The 18,822-nt window shown below is 41.3% G+C and overlaps 1 protein-coding gene across 4 annotated transcripts in view; it reads right to left on the bottom strand.

Moving 5' to 3' along the window:
• Positions 1 to 18,275, bottom strand: part of LOC124551302 (fasciclin-2) — a 913,050-nt gene extending 894,775 nt beyond the window's left edge. For all 4 annotated transcript variants that reach the window (XM_047126311.1, XM_047126312.1, XM_047126313.1 and 1 more), the window contains exon 1: positions 17,947 to 18,275. The gene's annotated coding sequence lies outside the window, so the exon portion shown is untranslated. The remainder of the gene's footprint in view (positions 1 to 17,946) is intronic.
• Between the last annotated feature and the right edge of the window lie 547 nt (positions 18,276 to 18,822).

Here is an 18,822-nt window from a genome sequence, read left to right as displayed (position 1 = left end):
ACATAGTACAACGCGTTCCGAACATGTTCTGCTCATCGTCAGGCGTTTATGAAAGTAAAGAGAGGAATTCCGCAAGGCTCAGTGCTTGGCCCTTTCCTGTTCGTCGTTTACATCAATGACTTCTCAAATTATATGCCATGCAACAATTTACTGTATGCTGATGATATGACACTAATAACAGATGGAGAAAATATGCAAGATGTCATAGAATACAACAAGTTAGTAACTGAAATGAGCAGTGACTGGAGCAGAGACAACCTTTTATCAAAAAACAAATTGAAAACTGAAGAAATTTCCGTCACCCTGAAACCAATTGAACAGAATACAAAAAATGTCAAGTTACTAGGTTTACATATAGATCAAAAACTTACATGGGACAGACACACAAATTATCTATGTGGCAAACTTGCTCCAACTCTCTATTACACAAGCTGAGACACGTTATCAGTAAAAATCTGCTAATCTCCACATACTTTGCTTTTTTCCATTCACAACTGTAATACGGGGTGCTTCTTTGGGGTAACTCAGTGGGTTCAAGTACCATCTTCAAGTGTCAGAAGAAAGCAGTCAGGTGCATTTTAGCACGAAGACAAAGTTGCAAAAATAATTTTAAAGAACTAAAGATAACGACACTACCTAGTATATACGTTTATAATTGTTTAATATATGCTAAAGAGAACGTAAAGAGCTTTAATTTAAGATCTGAAGTGCATGTTCATAATACTCGAAATAATAGTAACATAGACCTACCATACACAAGGCTGAGATTAACACAAAAGAGCCATAAACACCTTAGCTTGAAATTTTATAACAAACTCCCACAGGCTGTGAGCGAACTACCAATGAATAACTTTACGCAAACAGTAGAAGTGTGGCTCAAATGTACGCCATATTACTCACTTCATGAGTTTCTAAACAGTGACACAAAAGAGATATGCTACATGAAACAAAAAACTGCCATATGAATTATACCTATATGTTTGTGACAGTAATGTACCAACAAAGACTTTTTACATGGATACGTAAGATGTACCATAAATATATCTTGATGCTACTGTATATTTAACTGTTATGTTTTAATATTATTATTATTATTATTACTACTGTGAATGAATAATTGACGTATTATCAATATTACTTTAGCATGCATATCTGCTTGCCCTGCACAGGCACAATTATGTACAATAATAATTATTGTAATTTTATAAAAAAGGTATTGAACACACTGGCAATGCCAACTGTATGGTAAACATACTGAGAGGCAAAGAAAGATTGAATAGAAATGGAACGAAGAGAAATTTGACTAGAAGAAGGGATCGCTTGGTAGGGCATATTCTGAGGCATCAAGGGATCACCAATTTAGTACTGCAGGGCAGCGTGGAGGGTAAAAAACACAGAGGGATACCAAGAGATGATGAATACACTAAATAGATTCGGTAGGATGTCTGTTGCAGTAGGTACTGGGAGATGAAAATGCTTGCACAGGATAGAGTAGCATGGAGAGCTGCATCAAACCAGTCTCTGGACTGAAGACCACAACAACAACATTCTATTATATTCTATACATCCATGTATACAGAGAAACGTTACTTAAAAATAAATTGTCTTAAGCTAAATTAACCTAGAACTTTTTGTCCATTGTTCGTTATTGTAGTAGCATTTGGGGAGAGGGCGGGAGGGAGCAGTGGGTGGCCAGAAATCGATGTCAGTGATGTTCTAAACGCGTTGTATTATGTTAGAGTAAACATAAAATAAATAAAAGTGACCGGTAGCAGAAATTATAAATAAATAAATATCCCACACAGTCATGGTTCACAAAGGTAGCCACTATGGCCGAAAATAATAAAAACATTGACGAGCAATACCGATGGCCCTCGAAATATTTCAGCATTGCCAATACATACATCGTTCAGAAGTTTGATGACAACTAGGACCACAGCCGTCGTGCAATTTTCAAATAAAACAGCTTTTCGCTGTTAAAACATAAATACATCGTTGTCGACGAGTTCAAGAATTCAAGTACCTGGATTCCCTGCTGACTAATGCAACTGAAGTGATGAAAGATATGCATCTACGAATAATAGAACGCCAGTCGCACGTTCTATAGGCTGAACTTTATTCAAGTCACGACTAATATCACATAAGAATAACTCCTTCTGTACGCAACACTAGTGTGGCCGGTACTTTTGTATGGTAGTCAATCTTGGACGATATCGGCAACAACTAAAGAAGCAATGTATCCCTTCGAGAGGAAGGTACTTCGAGAGACCTGGTGCCCCTTCTACAATATTATGGAACGTCAATGCGAACGCAGAACGAAAGAAGACCCGTACCAACTGTTTGGCAAAGCCCAAAATGGGCCACGAGAGGCTTTATTTGTTGATTAGACCCAGAAAATATTAGATACAGGCTCCCAGGTAGATGCTATTTTCCTTGACTTCCGGAAGGCGTTTGATACATTTCCACACTGTCGCCTGATAAACAAAGTAAGAGCCTACGGAATATCAGACCAGCTGTGTGGCTGGATTGAAGAGTTTTTAGCAAACAGACCACAGCATGTTGTTCTAAATGGAGAGACGTCTACAGACATTAAAGTAACCTCTGGCGTGCCACAGGGGAGTGTTATGGGACCATTGCTTTTCACAATACATATAAATGACCTAGTAGATAGTGTCGGAAGTCCCATGCGGCTTTTCGCGGATGATACTGTAGTATACAGAGAAGTTGCAGCATTAGAAAATTGTAGCGAAATGCAGAAAGATCTGCAGCGGATAGGCACTTGGTGCAGGGAGTGGCAACTGACCCTTAACATAGACAAATGTAATGTATTGCAAATACATAGAAAGAAGGATCCTTTATTGTATGATTATATAATAGCGGAACAAACACTGGTAGCAGTTACTGCTGTAAAATATCTGGGAGTATGCGTGCGGAACGATTTGAAGTGGAATGATCATATAAAATTAATTGTTGGTAAGGTGGGTGCCAGGTTGAGATTCATTGGGAGAGTCCTTAGAAAATGTAGTCCATCAACAAAGAAGGTGGCTTACAAAACACTCGTTCGACCTATACTTGAGTATTGCTCATCAGTGTGGGATCCGTACCAGATCGGGTTGACGGAGGAGATAGAGAAGATCCAAAGAAGAGCGGCGCGTTTCGTCACAGGGTTATTTGGTAACCGTGATAGCGTTACGGAGATTTTTAACGAACTTAAGTGGCAGACTCTGCAAGAGAGGCGCTCTGCATCGCGGTGTAGCTTGCTGTCCAGGTTTCGAGAGGGTGCGTTTCTGGATGAGGTATCGAATACATTGCTTCCCCTTACTTATACCTCCCGAGGAGATCACGAATGTAAAATTAGAGAGATTAGAGCGCGCACGGAGGCTTTCAGACAGTCGTTCTTCCTGCGAACCATACGCGACTGGAACAGAAAAGGGCGGTAATGACAGTGGCACGTAAAGTGCCCTCCGCCACACACCGTTGGGTGGCTTGCGAAGTATAAATGTAGATGTAGAACAGTGGTTTGGCCATATCCTTCGAGCTGATAGGTCCCTCCTAAACCGAGTCGTCCACTCTCCGCCTGCTGGAAAACTCACATGGGCGCGCTGGAAGGACAGAGTATTAACAGTCCTCGAACTAGTGGAGCCGACAACGGTGGAAGATGCACCTGGAGAACGGCAACGGCGCACCGCCATCTTCACTGGATACCTCCTCTGTTCTGACTGACCGACTGGCCTTTTTCTCGTGCTGCTGTATAATGTTCTTTTATAATAATTCATTGAGATGTTTTTTGTTCTTTCTCTCCTATTTCTTCTCCTTTTGTATTGTTATTATTTCTTTTGTTTTCTGCAACAGGCCATAAAGGCTCGTTAACGCAATGAATGATTATGATGACTGGCAATACATACTGAACGTTTGAGATTACACAATAACATATTAAAGTTTGACAACATTCTCCATTCACATGTTGACAGAGCTTCATGAACCAACCACAATGCCTTTGTGTGAACCGTTTATGTTCTCAATTCGCCTTTCTGCAAACCATGCATCCGACTGAATTTTTCAAGTAGCCTTTCAACACAAAACAAGGGCAGTCAGTGTACATACGATTTCAGGACAGTCAGCGGAGGATTCTCTATGCCACTGCTTACTTTATTAATTTGAACATACACGTAGGTTGGTGAAATACACGAAAGTTTGGAGATACGCTTCTATTTAGAAAAACACACCATATATCTGCAACGACTAGTAAGAGATCTGCGTATCGGTTGTCGATTTCGCCACATTATCACAAAACGTCAAAAACACTTTTGCGTTAATTACCTAAACATGTCATTGCCTGGCAGATATAATTGCTTCACGGGTTTCCACACAATTTTACTAATTTTTTCTGATAATATTACAGAACTAAATTTCAAGGATTCGATTGGCCTCCCTGTCGCCAGGTATCTCCAAGTTACTCCTAATCTCTCGTCAAACGCGAGTGGTCCCATGTTAACGTATGCAATTTCTTCTCTATTTCATTAGTTTTGTTTTTTTCAGATATGCATTTCTTCCCAATGTAGTAATTCTTCCACTTATTGCCAATTATTCTCGTCGTTTTCCTCAATAGCTTCTTCAATGTACTTAGCTTTACTAATTCGACATTTTTTTTAACAATTCGTGTTTGTTTTTTTGACGCATATTTACTATTTGTCACGAATTTGCAGTTCAGCTGAAATTTCGCATTTTTCTTTCCCAATTTTGTTGTAAACTTAATATTTGAAGTAAAGCTATTAGTATTATATGCAGCGATAATGAGTATTTTGCCTTGAATCGTATCTTAAAAGAATGTATGAGTTGGAAAACGTGCTGATCGAAGTGAGAGAGAATATGATGGAAGAATATGAATAAACAATCACTGAGGTTTGTGAAAGAAAGGAGTCGCGCGACAACGTTAACTTAATATTTCTAATAATGTTTTGCTAAGAAGGGAAACAGAGAACGAAGAAGAGCATTTAAGATCCCGTGGACAACTAGACCATCAATGACGGAGTATAGCACGGGTTGCGAAGTAAATGAGTCGTGTCCTTCATCTCTGCACACACTGTACACCGTTTGACGCAGAATACGGGAAACCCAGTTACTGACGGCCAGGCGGTTATTCGAACCCAGCACCTTCTACATAAGAGCCCAGCGTTTAAGCATGGCCGCACATCACAGGTTTGCCACACTGGAACACATCCTCAACACAGGCCTCTCTATACGGTGCACGACACGTGCTACTGCACACGTTCAATATTTATTGACAAGAATAGTTTGTCAAACCTTCACTGTACTGAAGCAACCCACATACCATCAGTATAATGGCAATATTGTCAGTTGGCAACGCAAATAGGATGTCGAACACCCAAAAAAGAAACCATTTACCACAGAAAACAACTCAGAGTTAAACCCAGATGTGTATATGCATGCGAATGCATAATTTGGACAGAACTGATATACTCGGAATGCGGATAATCAGAAAAATAATACGTACAATACACATCACAAATCGTTCGAAAGTGAGACGTGGCAAGGAAGTTTACAAAAACATAGATAAAATATCAGAAGTAATGGCAAAGCTCTACTGAAGGCTAACCAAACTAATCCTGTACTGCTGTAAAAACATATCGACGATAGCATGAATTACGGAAATAATAAAGGAACTACAAAGAAGCATAAAAAATCAGAAATAACAGAAACAAACCTCTCTAAGAATAAAACGCTAAATTTACAAGGCTTTCAAAGACAGAAGAAAAAAAGAAATCGGGAACAACATGGACAAAAGAAAGGAAAGAAGACTAAAACTTGTGAAATACTTTGCGCAACGTAAAAGAAGCGTGAGAGGGTTGAGTTTACCTTTGAAACTGGGAAAATATGTAACCTCTCGGAGGGAGCGAGACAACTTAATCCCCTGCTGAGTGCTTGCAACACGCGATGTGACGCAAACAGAAGAGGAAGGAGTGGGGATGCTAAAAGTAATTTATGACGTAAAGGTGGAGCCTCCTGCACTTGTTGTTGACGTATGAAAGCTTCATTTCCTTGAGTGTGGGTATATGAGATTGGTACTACTAGGATACGACTAAAAAAATTGGGCATCAAGTATCACATCTCTAGACTGCAGCTAGTCGGAATAGCACTTAAGTAATTAGGAAGGGGACCACGACGTAAACGAAAATGCAACGCACATTTCCTGTAGGGCTGAGCACAAGTATCATTTTCATGATTTATCGGGTGTTTTGCGAAGTTGACTATACCTCCAAAACCTCCCAACCATCACTGGTTTTTGTGTCTGCTGCTACCCTTGGAACCGCCGTTGCGCAATATAGTAGCCGTAAGGTGATGGCTCTCGTGGAGATACAAATGTCTGAAATGGTAGAGATCATAATGTCGTGTTCACCACGTCATCCGTCTCTTTCGCTTCAACGTATTTTTCGTGGGGGGGGGGGGGGGGGGGGGAGGGATCGAGCTAGTTCGATAATGTTCTCGAATTTTCGTAGATATGCCTCTGATGTTTCAGAATATTCTCGAATGTTTCAGAATGCAACTTGGGAACGGCGCATACGACTACTGCACTGAACCGCGCTCAAGCAAAATCATCCTAACGGATGAGTTGTGAAACTCAGTTAAGACAGAGGTACAACTCATCGAAAAAGTTTATCCGCTACAGAAAGGCTACGTTAAGTCATAAACAACGAACTGTCGAGATACCGAACAGTTTTAACAGCGAAACATGACGTAGTTCATCAAACAAATCAGCAAATACGAAATATGATTCCAAGAGAAGAAAAAAATTTTTAATTCATGATACAGTGGTGAACAACGATGGAAGTGTGAATTTCCCAGAATAATTCCTAAACTCGCCCTCTGTTGCCGGTATGCCCTCGCGAAAAAAACTTCTATAAATATGATCATGGTTGCGGGAACATTAATCCAAAAAGACAACGGCAACTATTTATTCATAGCAACAATTTCAGTCAAGTAATTTACCTTTCAGTTTAAAAAAAGAATCCAATTTCCAGTAAGATTAGAGTAAAAAAAAAAAAAAAAAATTCCAGTGTTGTGAGTCAATTTCAAAGAATGGTGTTACTCTATGGGCAGCTAGCTATATGTAGCGTCTTCGTATGTAGACCAACCACAAAACTTATTCGTCTTTGTCTCGAAATCAAAACGCCAAATAGTTTGGCAGAACACACTTTGAATACATTAGATGCCATAAAAATGGAATGATTAATTGTACATTTTCTTTCCAATTCATAAAAAAGACGAAACTACGCGAGTTCGTTTCAGCTATAAAATAAAAGCGAAATATGGCTGCAGAAAGCTTATTTCTAACTGCAGAAAGATTATTTCTAAAAGATTTTCCTACCGCAAATGTGCGTTTCGTGCGCTCTTTCAGATTTCACATCGCTAAACGCCCTACTTCTGAAACGCCGAACACACGTGTTTCGCAACATCGTGTAACACCTCTACAAATGTCTGCGTGAATCACTTCACTTCACAGGAATGTCAAAGACGCTCAATCGAAGACGATGCCTTCCTTTCGTTTCCTCTGACAAATCTGGCATTCTGACACACATCACCCGACGTCAATCGGAAAAACTCATGCTGCACTGATGTGGCCCATTGTATAAGAAACTGGTGCCATTTTTTAGGGTAGTTGGGTGAAAATTCTTGCTTTAAATTATCTGTGGTTTTCCAAAATTGTCGTGATGGCTGCGATATATTTTTAAAGGCATTCTCGTAAAAAAAATCACCTCTGTATCTTGCCGCGTTAGCAGTAAGTAATGCATTAAGAACAACTTCGTCGTCCACCAAGAACTGATAGTCGAAACTGACGATATGCTTATATTTTGACAATTTTTGAATGCGCTTGGCGTTTGAAAACATATATATACAGGTGACCAGATCAACGGTTCTTACTAACACGTCTAAAAGCTACAGATACACTTGGTAGTGTTCAGATATAAAATGCTTCATATCATATATTTATTTTGTTTGCTATTCGAAACATAAATCACATCGTACATTATTTTCTTCTTCACAATCCACTTTCAATGTTACTTAAATGAGTCTATATTCAACTTTCGAAAAAAGACAACGGCAACTATTTATTCATAGCATTAGATGTGAAAATTACCGAACTATCAGTTTAATAAGTCACAGCTGCAAAATACTAACACGAATTCTTTACAGACGAATGGAAAAACTAGTAGAAGCCAACCTCGGGGAAGATCAGTTTGGATTCCGTAGAAACACTGGCACACGTGAAGCAATACTGACCTTACGACTTATCTTAGAAGAAAGATTAAGGAAAGGCAAACCTACGTTTCTAGCATTTGTAGACTTAGAGAAAGCTTTTGACAATGTTGACTGGAATAGTCTCTTTCAAATTCTAAAGGTGGCAGGGGTAAAATACAGGGAGCGAAAGGCTATTTACAATTTGTACAGAAACCAGATGGCAGTTATAAGAGTCGAGGGACATGAAAGGGAAGAAGTGGTTGGGAAGGGAGTAAGACAGGGTTGTAGCCTCTCCCCGATGTTGTTCAATCTGTATATTGAGCAAGCAGTAAAGGAAACAAAAGAAAAATTCGGAGTAGGTACTAAAATTCATGGAGAAGAAATAAAAACTTTGAGGTTCGCCGATGACATTGTAATTCTGTCAGAGACAGCAAAGGACTTGGAAGAGCAGTTGAATGGAATGGACAGTGTCTTGAAAGGAGGATATAAGATGAACATCAACAAAAGCAAAACAAGGATAATGGCATGTAGTCTAATTAAGTCGGGTAATGCTGAGGGAATTAGATTAGGAAATGAGGCACTTAAAGTAGTAAAGGAGTTTTGCTATTTGGGGAGCAAAATAACTGATGATGGTCGAAGTAGAGAGGATATAAAATGTAGGCTGGCAATGGCAAGGAAAGCGTTTCTGAAGAAGAGAAATTTGTTAACATCCAGTATTGATTTAAGTGTCAGGAAGTCATTTCTGAAAGTTTTCGTATGCAGTGTAGCCATGTATGGAAGTGGAACATGGACGATAAATAGTTTGAGCAAGAAGAGAATAGAAGCTTTCGAAATGTGGTGCTACAGAAGAATGCTGAAGATTAGATGGGTAGATCACATAACTAATGAGGAAGTATTGAATAGGATTGGGGAGAAGAGAAGTTTGTGGCACAACTTGACCAGAAGAAGGGATCGGTTGGTAGGACATGTTCGGAGGCATCAAGAGATCAATTTAGTACTGGAGGGCAGCGTGGAGGGTAAAAATCGTAGAGGGAGACCAAGAGATGAATACACTAAGCAGATTCAGAAGGATGTAGGTTGCAGTAGGTACTGGGAGATGAGGAAGCTTGCACAGGATAGAGTAGCATGGAGAGCCGCATCAAACCAGTCTCAACACTGAAGACCACAACAACAACATTAAACTTTCGCATTCCTGGAAATACGCAGTGTACGAAGATTGGTTCTGCCTCCACAAGGGTTTCTACATCGCCATTCAAATATTTCTGACAAATGATTAGGAAATTGCTCACTACAGCCTGCAGTTCACTGTGAGAAATGGCAGCAGTATCTTGACTAAAGTTCACCTCAAGAATGTGGATTTAATTTTTACAAGCTGGCCGGAGTGGCCGTGCGGTTCTAGGCGCTACAGTCTGGAGCCGAGCGACCGCTACGGTCGCAGGTTCGAATCCTACATGGATGTGTGTGATGTCCTTAGGCTAGTTAGGTTTAATTAGTTCTATGTTCTGGGCGACTGATGACCTTAGAAGTTAAGTAGCATAGTGCTCAGAGGCATTTGAACCAATTTTTACAATTTCTCTTTTAATGATGTCCCCCAGCGATAAAAATCGCAGGCGGTTCAATCGGACGAACGTGGAGGTTATTGTGTGAAGTAACTAATCCACTTAGGTAATTGGTTTCTAACTATTCTTAGACGACTACCTCTGCGTGCAATCAGAATCAGACTAGTACTACTGCCCCCCTGCCCCGCTGACATCTGTTGCCTCTTCCTCCCCCACATTATCACCTACTTTTTAGCACTAATCTGACTGGAACATTTTTATTTTTAAAAAGATGAGAGATAAGCGATATTTAGCTTCTGTGTGTGTGTATTAGAATGAATGACGAAGGAATTATTGCTGCATACCAAGTGCTACACACAGTTCTTTTTCAGAAAAGAAAGCTAGCTATCTAAGGTGAGCTACACACTTGTCACAAAACATTACTCCTCTCCCTTGCAGCACCTGCTCGACCTGGACACAGCAACCCAATTTAAAATCAAATTCATATGTGTGCACTATAATTACTGTTCATAAATCACTTCATTGCTGAACTGGCAGAAATTCTTAATGCTTTGTGTCTTAACAACTCCAATAATAATAATCATAATTATAACACTGCCTACAGCACTATAGTATCCCTTAAGTAGTTACTGCTGCGTCATTCTGTCAACTAAATCATTAATCTACTTCAAAGCGAGTAACGATGCAATTTCTAAACTACTGCGGGTATTCCGTACGATCTGCAGAAGACATTTTCTTGTGATATTTAGCATTTGTTACGTATATGTCTTACTTTTATCATCGGCGATGATAAAGCACAACATAGGTAAGTACTGGATTCACTATGTGAGAAACCTGTAACCTCCACAATATTAATGCTTGTAATTGAAAAGAAGTAATTATTGATAACTTATATGATCATTTGAAAAGTAATTTAGTTTCGTGTCTGATCGAATCGTTTAGCTTTTACCCCTCAGAAAATTTCAAGGTTGGGAACCAATGACTTAGGTGGAACCATGATCGGTTCTAAAAGTAAGGCGAGGGTCAATTTCTCCATCATGCACCCTATTCAAAAATCCTTCCACAAAATAGTTACGCAAGCAACAGGAAATTACCATTTGCGAGGAACGACGTTGAACTGATTTTCTGGAGACCTTTCCAGAACACGCCCAATGTTGCCCAGTTTCTTCTTTGAGTACGGTAATTGGTTGCCTATGTTTGCTGTCGAGGACACTTCCCGTTTCACGAAATTTATTCGTCAATGCATGAATCGTACTCCGATTATGAACTGCTGCACCACGAAATTCCTATTGAAATAATTTTCTCGACGCAAGCGCTGATTTTGCACCTACGTATGAATCTTACGGGAATACTCCTAGGCGAACATAATATTTCGCCATTTCACTTGAAACACTTTCACTCAGTACACTGTATTGCCTAATAAACACGTGCTACCTGCGAAAGGTTTCTACGCAGAGGTCTCCAAACGGAGGGGAACACACTTCCCAGCCTGTGTGAAGGGTTGATAATTTTGTAAGAATTTACCGACTTCGGTTGGCAGCTGATGCGCTAGCAGGTTACATGCAACAGTCGGCCAAATACGTCGCGGTGACGATGCGCAATGGTCAGGTAATTTATTTGCGCTGCCAGAGACTGTGCTGGAATGGAGAGCTATCGTCGAATGTAGAAGTAACTTCGGGTGTGCCCCAGGAAACTGTATTGGGACTCTTGCTGTTCATGTTGTGTATTAACGACCTTGCAGACAATATTGATAGAAAAATCAGGCTTTTTATTGATGATGCAGTTTCCTAGGGTCTAGTGTAGCAGGGGATACAACCCGTCGGCTTTGGACAATGACGTCACAAGTCGCCAGATAGCAGTTTACCATTTTCGCTTTTGCTGTTATGTTTCAGTTTCGTTTTTTTTACCGATTGCTTAGTAAAGTGGATCTGTTTATTCTATCTCGTGAGATTTTAATTTAAAGCCAAAAAAACACTTATCAGCCACTGAAGGGAGCTACAACACTAAGAAGAATCGCTTCTCGATTGGCGACTTGTGACGTCAATGTCCAAAGCCGACGGGTTGTATCCCCTGCTACACTAGTCCCGTTTCCTATAATGATGTACAGTCTGCAAGAAGCTGCATAAATATTGAGTCAGATGTTGATAAGATTTCAAAGTGATGCAGAGATTGGCAACTTGCTTTAAATGTAAAATTTTGCTCTTCATAAAACGAAAAAACGTAGTATCGCATGACTACAATATCAGTCACTGTTGGAACTGGCCAACTCATACAAAAACCTGTGGGTACACTTTGTGTGGATATAAAATGGATGATCACATAGGTTCAGTCGTGAGTAAAGTAGGTGGTAGAATACGGGGGAAGTGACATCAATCTACAAAGGAGATTGCTTACGAATTACTCGTGTGAACGGTTCTAGAATATTGCTCAAGAGGACTAACAATGGATATTGGACATATACAGAGAGGGGCAGCAAAGTGATTACAGGCTTGTTTAATCCGTGGGAGTGTCTCACATAGATACTGAACTGGTAGGCTCTTGAAGATAGACGTAAACTACCCCGAGAATGTCTATTAAGACAGTTTCAAGAACCGGCTTTAAATGATGATTCTAGGAATATACTCCAATCCCCTACGCATCGCTCACGTAGGGATCGTGAGGATAAGATTAAAATAATTACTGCACTCACAGAGACCTTCAAATAATAATTCTTCCCGCGCTCCATACGTGAATGGAACGGGAAGAAACCCTAATAACTGTCTCAATGGGACGTATCCTCTGCCATGCACCTCACAGCGGCTTGCAGAGTATAGATGTAGACGCTTTCTGAGACGGTGACCGGACCAGACATCACGATGTCTGCTTCCCAAGTAATCAGGAGCGTATCCAGCGAGGAAGGGACCTACTCTCCTAAAGACAGATCTTGTCAAACCGAACTCAAATCTTGCGCCGAGAAACGGTCAGACGAAGCAATTAAGAATTTAGGAACGCCATTCTCTCCTTTAAACGTGAGCTTCACTACAAAATATCTGTAGTAAAATCATGGACAGTATTCAGTACTATTGACGAGATCCAAGATGAAATTTAAAGCGTAGTCCTGATAATTATGGAAGTTTTGATGAGCATCTTTTACACTCTAAAAACACGGGCCCTACCCGGGATTCAGGGAACATATCCAGCCTTGTAGGCAAGTTATAGCCAGGAACTTTGTCGGACGAGGATTTTCGGACCGAAGGTCTTCGGAGAATCAGTATTTTCCATAATGGACGACATGATTTTGTCTTCCGCTACGTAACATTCCTGATGAGGATGTCACATCCTTCTGATGATCACTACAGAGTACTTAACCCGTGGACCGAAACCGAATGACTGGCTGCTTCACTGAGATTAGAAATATGGCTGGCCCCGCCGCCGTCAACATACCGAGCCTTCCACGCTCAGAACCGACATGTCGCAAAAACGATCCAAACGCATCATTGATGGACTTTACAGAAAGAAAAGAATGGTTTGCAGATTGGGGAGAGAAAATTTGTTACGTAAAATATATGGCAACTGAAAGTCAATATAGCGGTACAAATGGTTCAAATGGCTCTGAGCACTATGGGACTTAACATCTGAGGTCATCAGTCCCCTAGAACTTAGAACTACTTAAACCTAACTAACGCCGGCCTGAGTGACCGAGCGGTTCTAGGCGCTACAGTCTAGAACCGCGCGACCGATACGGTCGCAGGTTCGAATCCTGCCTTGGGCATTGATGTCTGTGATGTCCTTAGGTAGTTAGGTTTAAGTAGTTCTAAGTTCTAGGGGACTGATGACCACAGCAGTTAAGTCCCATAGTGCTGAGAGCCATTTGAATCAATCTTAACAGGATATCACACACATCCATGCCCGAGGCAGAATTCGAACCTGCGACCGTAGCGGTCGCGCGGTTCCAGACTGAAACGCCTAGAGCCGCTCGGTCACAAAGGGCCGGCTATAGCGGTACAATCGGAGAACAAAGGAACATATGAAAACACTGACAAGAAGAAGGTACATGATGATAGGTAATGTGTTAAGACTTCACGGAATAGTTTCCATGGTATTAGAGGGAGCTGTAGGGGGTAAAGACTGTAGAGGAAGGCACAGACTGGAAAACATCCAACAAATAATTGAGGGCGTAGGGTGGGTGCAGTACTGCTCTGAGATGATGAGATTGACACCAGAGGAATTTGTGGCAGACTGCATCAAACCAGTCAGAAGACTCATGCTTCCCCCCCCCCCCCCCCCCCCCCCCCCCCCCCCCTTCCACACAAAAAATAAGGAATTAGATGTGAAGCAAAAAGTATCTGGCACAGTGACAAATCCCACGCAAGGGTTGCGCTTTTTCCATTTTACATACGGACTTTACACCTGGGATTGTTGCATTCGTACCTGCTGTGGTTGGGCCAAATTCTTACTAGCGACGACATTACACAACATACTGCTAACCGCACAAAGGTGTGTGGAATATATCACACTTAATACATATACCTGTAACTAAATAACGCCCAACGAGGAGACATTAGCTAACTGCCTACTTATGAAATAAAATATTTATTTCAAAATAAAACGAGCTAAGCTAGAAAATCACTTACTTCAAGAATCTCACGTAAGACCATCAAAAGAGTTCCATGGTTGTCTGGTTCGGAGATAAAGGTAGTTCTGAATAGAACACAGCTTCATAATCTCCACTATTTAGGAGACGATGATTGAAAAGGGTGCTACCAATTCATTGATCTTGTGCAACGATCGGAATCTTGATCTTTCTTTTAGATCGTCTGTTATTGGAGGCCATAAATCGCTATGCATTAAATAGTTACAGCCGATTGTAATCGGTATATTTATTTTAAATTGCCCTGTATAAGGAACAGACAAAACGTGTGAGGAAGAAAGATTCGAACATAAGGTGCCATAGACATCGATGACATTAGAGAACCAACGGAGAATAGGTAAGGAAAATGGGGAGCAATCGGTCAGTTGGCTGAAACAATTTACGGAAACTACAGAAAATTTTAATTCCGAGTCTCCTGTGTACGAGTAGCGTAACAACAGAGCTACGTCATCCGACACACGCAAATTCTGTTTTCATTCAGTCGATTAAAACGGGTTGGGTTATTTGTGAAGAAAATGCAGAAGATACATCACGAAGAGATAAACTGTGTGCGTAAAGCGGCAAAGAAACATCCGTGCGTTATACATCGGCTCTGGAATTCGGGCGTGGACTTCACGACTCTTGACACATCCGCAACGTCAGCGGAAGTAACGCTTTAAAATTCTAATGGTGCTAATGGTGTGTTTGCCCGACGCCCACGTCTTTCCACAGTTAAGCCACGCGGTCAGGCAAGAAACTGTATGGACGTAAGGAGTCCGGGAACGAGCCCAACTCAAAGAACATGAATAAGGAACGTCTCAGGCAATAGGCTACAATAACGATATTACGAGTGAAAACTCGTTAAATGTCCTTCTTGGCCACCCCTCCGTTCCAATGGCGCAAAAAAGTGTGAAAGAGTACTTACAGAAGTACTCATTCAACGGGCACTGTTTGGAATGCTATAATCTCACAACTGTTCCGTTACTTTCACTATTCAATTACAATTTAGTAGTACATATCAGAACGATGTGATGTGGTAGTTATTGACACCAGACCAGTATACAGTATTCGGGAAGGGCGTGGTTCGAATCTCCATTTGGCTATCCTGATTTATGTTTAGTACAATTTCCTTAAATTCGCGGTGAAAACCTTGTCGGTAACAGAAAACAATGTCCAACTGGGCCAGTGCAACAAATAAAATGATCTGACCGCCTACATTCTGCATGTACGTGCCAGTCATGTCGGAATGTCACCGAAAAAAAAAGGCAGTGAGATAGGATCTGGCCCACATCGCTACCAATGCTCTTCCCCGTTTTTTTTTAATAAAAAAACGCCAGGAATTATACATCCCAACTACTTCGTAATATATCGCTACAGAATATAATTTTGTATCAAAGGCCCATATCACAATGATAAACTTTGGCAAATGCTTATAAAAATCTAGGGCCACGCTCTTTCATAAAAGAACCCCACTACAGCGCGAAATATTCCTTAAAACGTCTTTTTTGAAAGACATCTTTATAAAATATCTTTTACAGCTTAATACTGGCCAATGTTGGACGCATGTCTTGTTCCTGTTCGTTTCTTTCTACGAAAGAATCATTTACCGCAAAATTCGGGAAAGTAAGTCCTCAATAGTTTACAACAGGTCGTATCGCCAAGACTGGAATACCACAAGAATTCTCCCAGGCTGATTCCAGTCCCCAGAAATCGTTCCATATCGAAACTGACCAGCATCGATTAACACAGACGCCATATCATAACGTGCAATCAGGTTCGATTGGCCGCAGTTCCATTGTTCTTCGCTCTCGAATGCTTCTACTGGATCAGCGTTACTCAGTGTAGATTCTGTTCCGTTGCAAGTACAAACACTCGCACCCTCACACTGTATGCCGTTACATATCGCCGCCGTTACCTTGCTCCTTCCCTCCATTACTACCTTACTTCATCCTGTCCAATCATCACGACTCTATTCCGTACCCACTAACCGGTTCGCGCCATTTTTCGCCGTCGTGGATGCAACAGCAAAGCCACTGACAGAATTACATTTTGTACCGGCGTCTAAAGCTTCGCTTTGATCACATGTTGCATTTAATTTCCGGCGTTCAATATGAAAGCCGACACCATTCAAATATCGTGTTTAGATCGCTGCAAAACTTTTCTTTTTGTCCGCAGTGCTGGAAATTGAGGGCATCGGTAAATAACACCTAATTACGGAATTAAGCTTGTATATCTGTATGTCTCCCATTTTCAACTTTTATGAAGCGATGAAGAACTGGTTTATTACAAAATTGCATTAAAATTATACCTATCTTTCTCCAAAGGGTGCTATTAATTTGTTACGCAAAAATCACAAACCTTGCTTCTGTGTTAACTTTATAGTAGCTCGAAATTAACGAATCAGAAATGCGACACGTTTTAATGAACAAATCAGTCGTTTCAGAACACACGCTAAGCAGAGGCTGTTCCTTTTTTACACTTGTCCCTAATGTAGTTACAAGGTCGTAAAGGTGTAAAGTAATTGGTTGCCGCGGTACGTGACGAATATGAAGCGCAAGTTTTTGCAAGACCGAAACTGGTGTCGACAATGTAAAAACCATAGACAGATTCGAAAATAGAATTTCGTTGATTCCTACACCGCATGTGCAACTAAAAATCCATTCCTACTGCAGTGTCGCGTAACGTGATAACAACAATGCATAAAAAAGTATATAGGACTCTTTAGTTTTCCTTTCAATGTGTAGACGAACTTAACGAAACATTAGAAAACATCACATGGATACGTTCGGTAAATATAGCGTTGTTTCAAACATTTTACCTACGTAACGGTGTATAGCAATATCAGTCGCCTCAAGTCTCATAATTTTGCTATCATTATATTAGTTGTACATAATCCACGGAAGTATACAGATAAGGTCTTCCAAAAAACGGATTACGGGACAGAACTACAAGAAGATAGGGCTTTATTAAAAGTGTATGACAGCAACACTTCGCTAAGGTGCACAATTACTCCAGCCGTTCAATTATAGCTCAATATTTTTTGGCACGGCAACATTTCCTGTTTATTCATAGCGGTAGTCTTCGGGAAAGAGACCAAAAAGCTAAGGAAAAACGAAAAACAGAAAAATAATTTACAGTAACGAAGCTAACGTTCGACTGAGCGCAATATTTTTAAGTTCAGCTATATTACTTGTTTGTACGTTAAGTTAGTCAATGAAAAACGGCCAAAAGGTCAAGAAAAGGAGGTCTTAAAAACATGAAAATAAGGTTTCAAAAACGAAGCTGGCGTCCAATTTTCTGTAACGAAGCCGACGTTCAATTGCAACGCAATATTTTTTGCGTAACAATATTTACGGTTACACATCGTACCTGACAATGAAAACAGACGAAAACGCCAAGCGAGAAACAAAGAGAAGTAGAAAACACGAAAAGCACATTCGTCGGTTTCAACAACGAAGCCCATAACAAAAGAGACGATGCGAGGGTTGCCTCGCCACCGACATAATTCGCGATACATACCGGGACTCGAACAGCAGGGCAGAGAAGTCCGGTCAAATGGGCACAGCTTCCTCACGACGACTCCGGTGCAGCTTTCTCGAGAGTTGGCAACATGCGGCGCTTACCTGGCCAACGCTTCGGAGCAACCTGTTTCCCTACACAACAGTCGCCGCGGAACGAGATAATAATTAACGCGTCACTCGTCGCGCGTCACGTTTCAGCTACACACACGCTCTTCAAAGTCCGACACGACTGAATATATAATACGAGACGCGCCCTCACCACCAAACACCAACGCACCACTAACTAACTGTTCCGTTCTTGCACCCGCCACATCCGCACCCAACCAGGCACGCAAGCGAACTGAGCGGCAATCGCGGCCGAATCATGTGACCCGAAGACAGCCGAGCGGACCCGAGCGCTGCCGCCTACGCTCGGGAGCCGGCGGACACTGCCTCCAGCCAGAAACGGTACGAATTTACTGCGATGTGTACGGCCTCCCAACGCGCATAGACCCCTCTCTCTACAAATCTTCAGTCTGCTGACAGCAGTCGCAGCATCGGTCAAATGTGGCGGTAGTGCACTGTCTGACATGACACGGTCCCTGCCCAATGCAACTTCATCGAATGCACATCGCTCGGCGAATGGAACCATGAGCCCCTGAGCGTACAGTACACAGCTTACCACACTTGCGGACCCGACGAACAAATGTCAGCCACGATATCTACGAATCCGTAAGAGACCTAGACAAATGGCAGCATTTGAACAGAGCCGCTGACACTACATCACTAGGGACAGGAAAATGTCGAGAAAACAATAACGCGGAAGTAGCGATTTTTAGCGAAATACCGCGAAATGGACAGTGTTTACGAGATACCGCAGATTTTGTAATTTTCC

Source organism: Schistocerca americana, chromosome 9, assembly GCF_021461395.2.
Source record: "Schistocerca americana isolate TAMUIC-IGC-003095 chromosome 9, iqSchAmer2.1, whole genome shotgun sequence".
NCBI lineage: Eukaryota > Metazoa > Arthropoda > Insecta > Orthoptera > Acrididae > Schistocerca > Schistocerca americana.
This window is presented reverse-complemented; position numbering and strand designations above follow the sequence as displayed.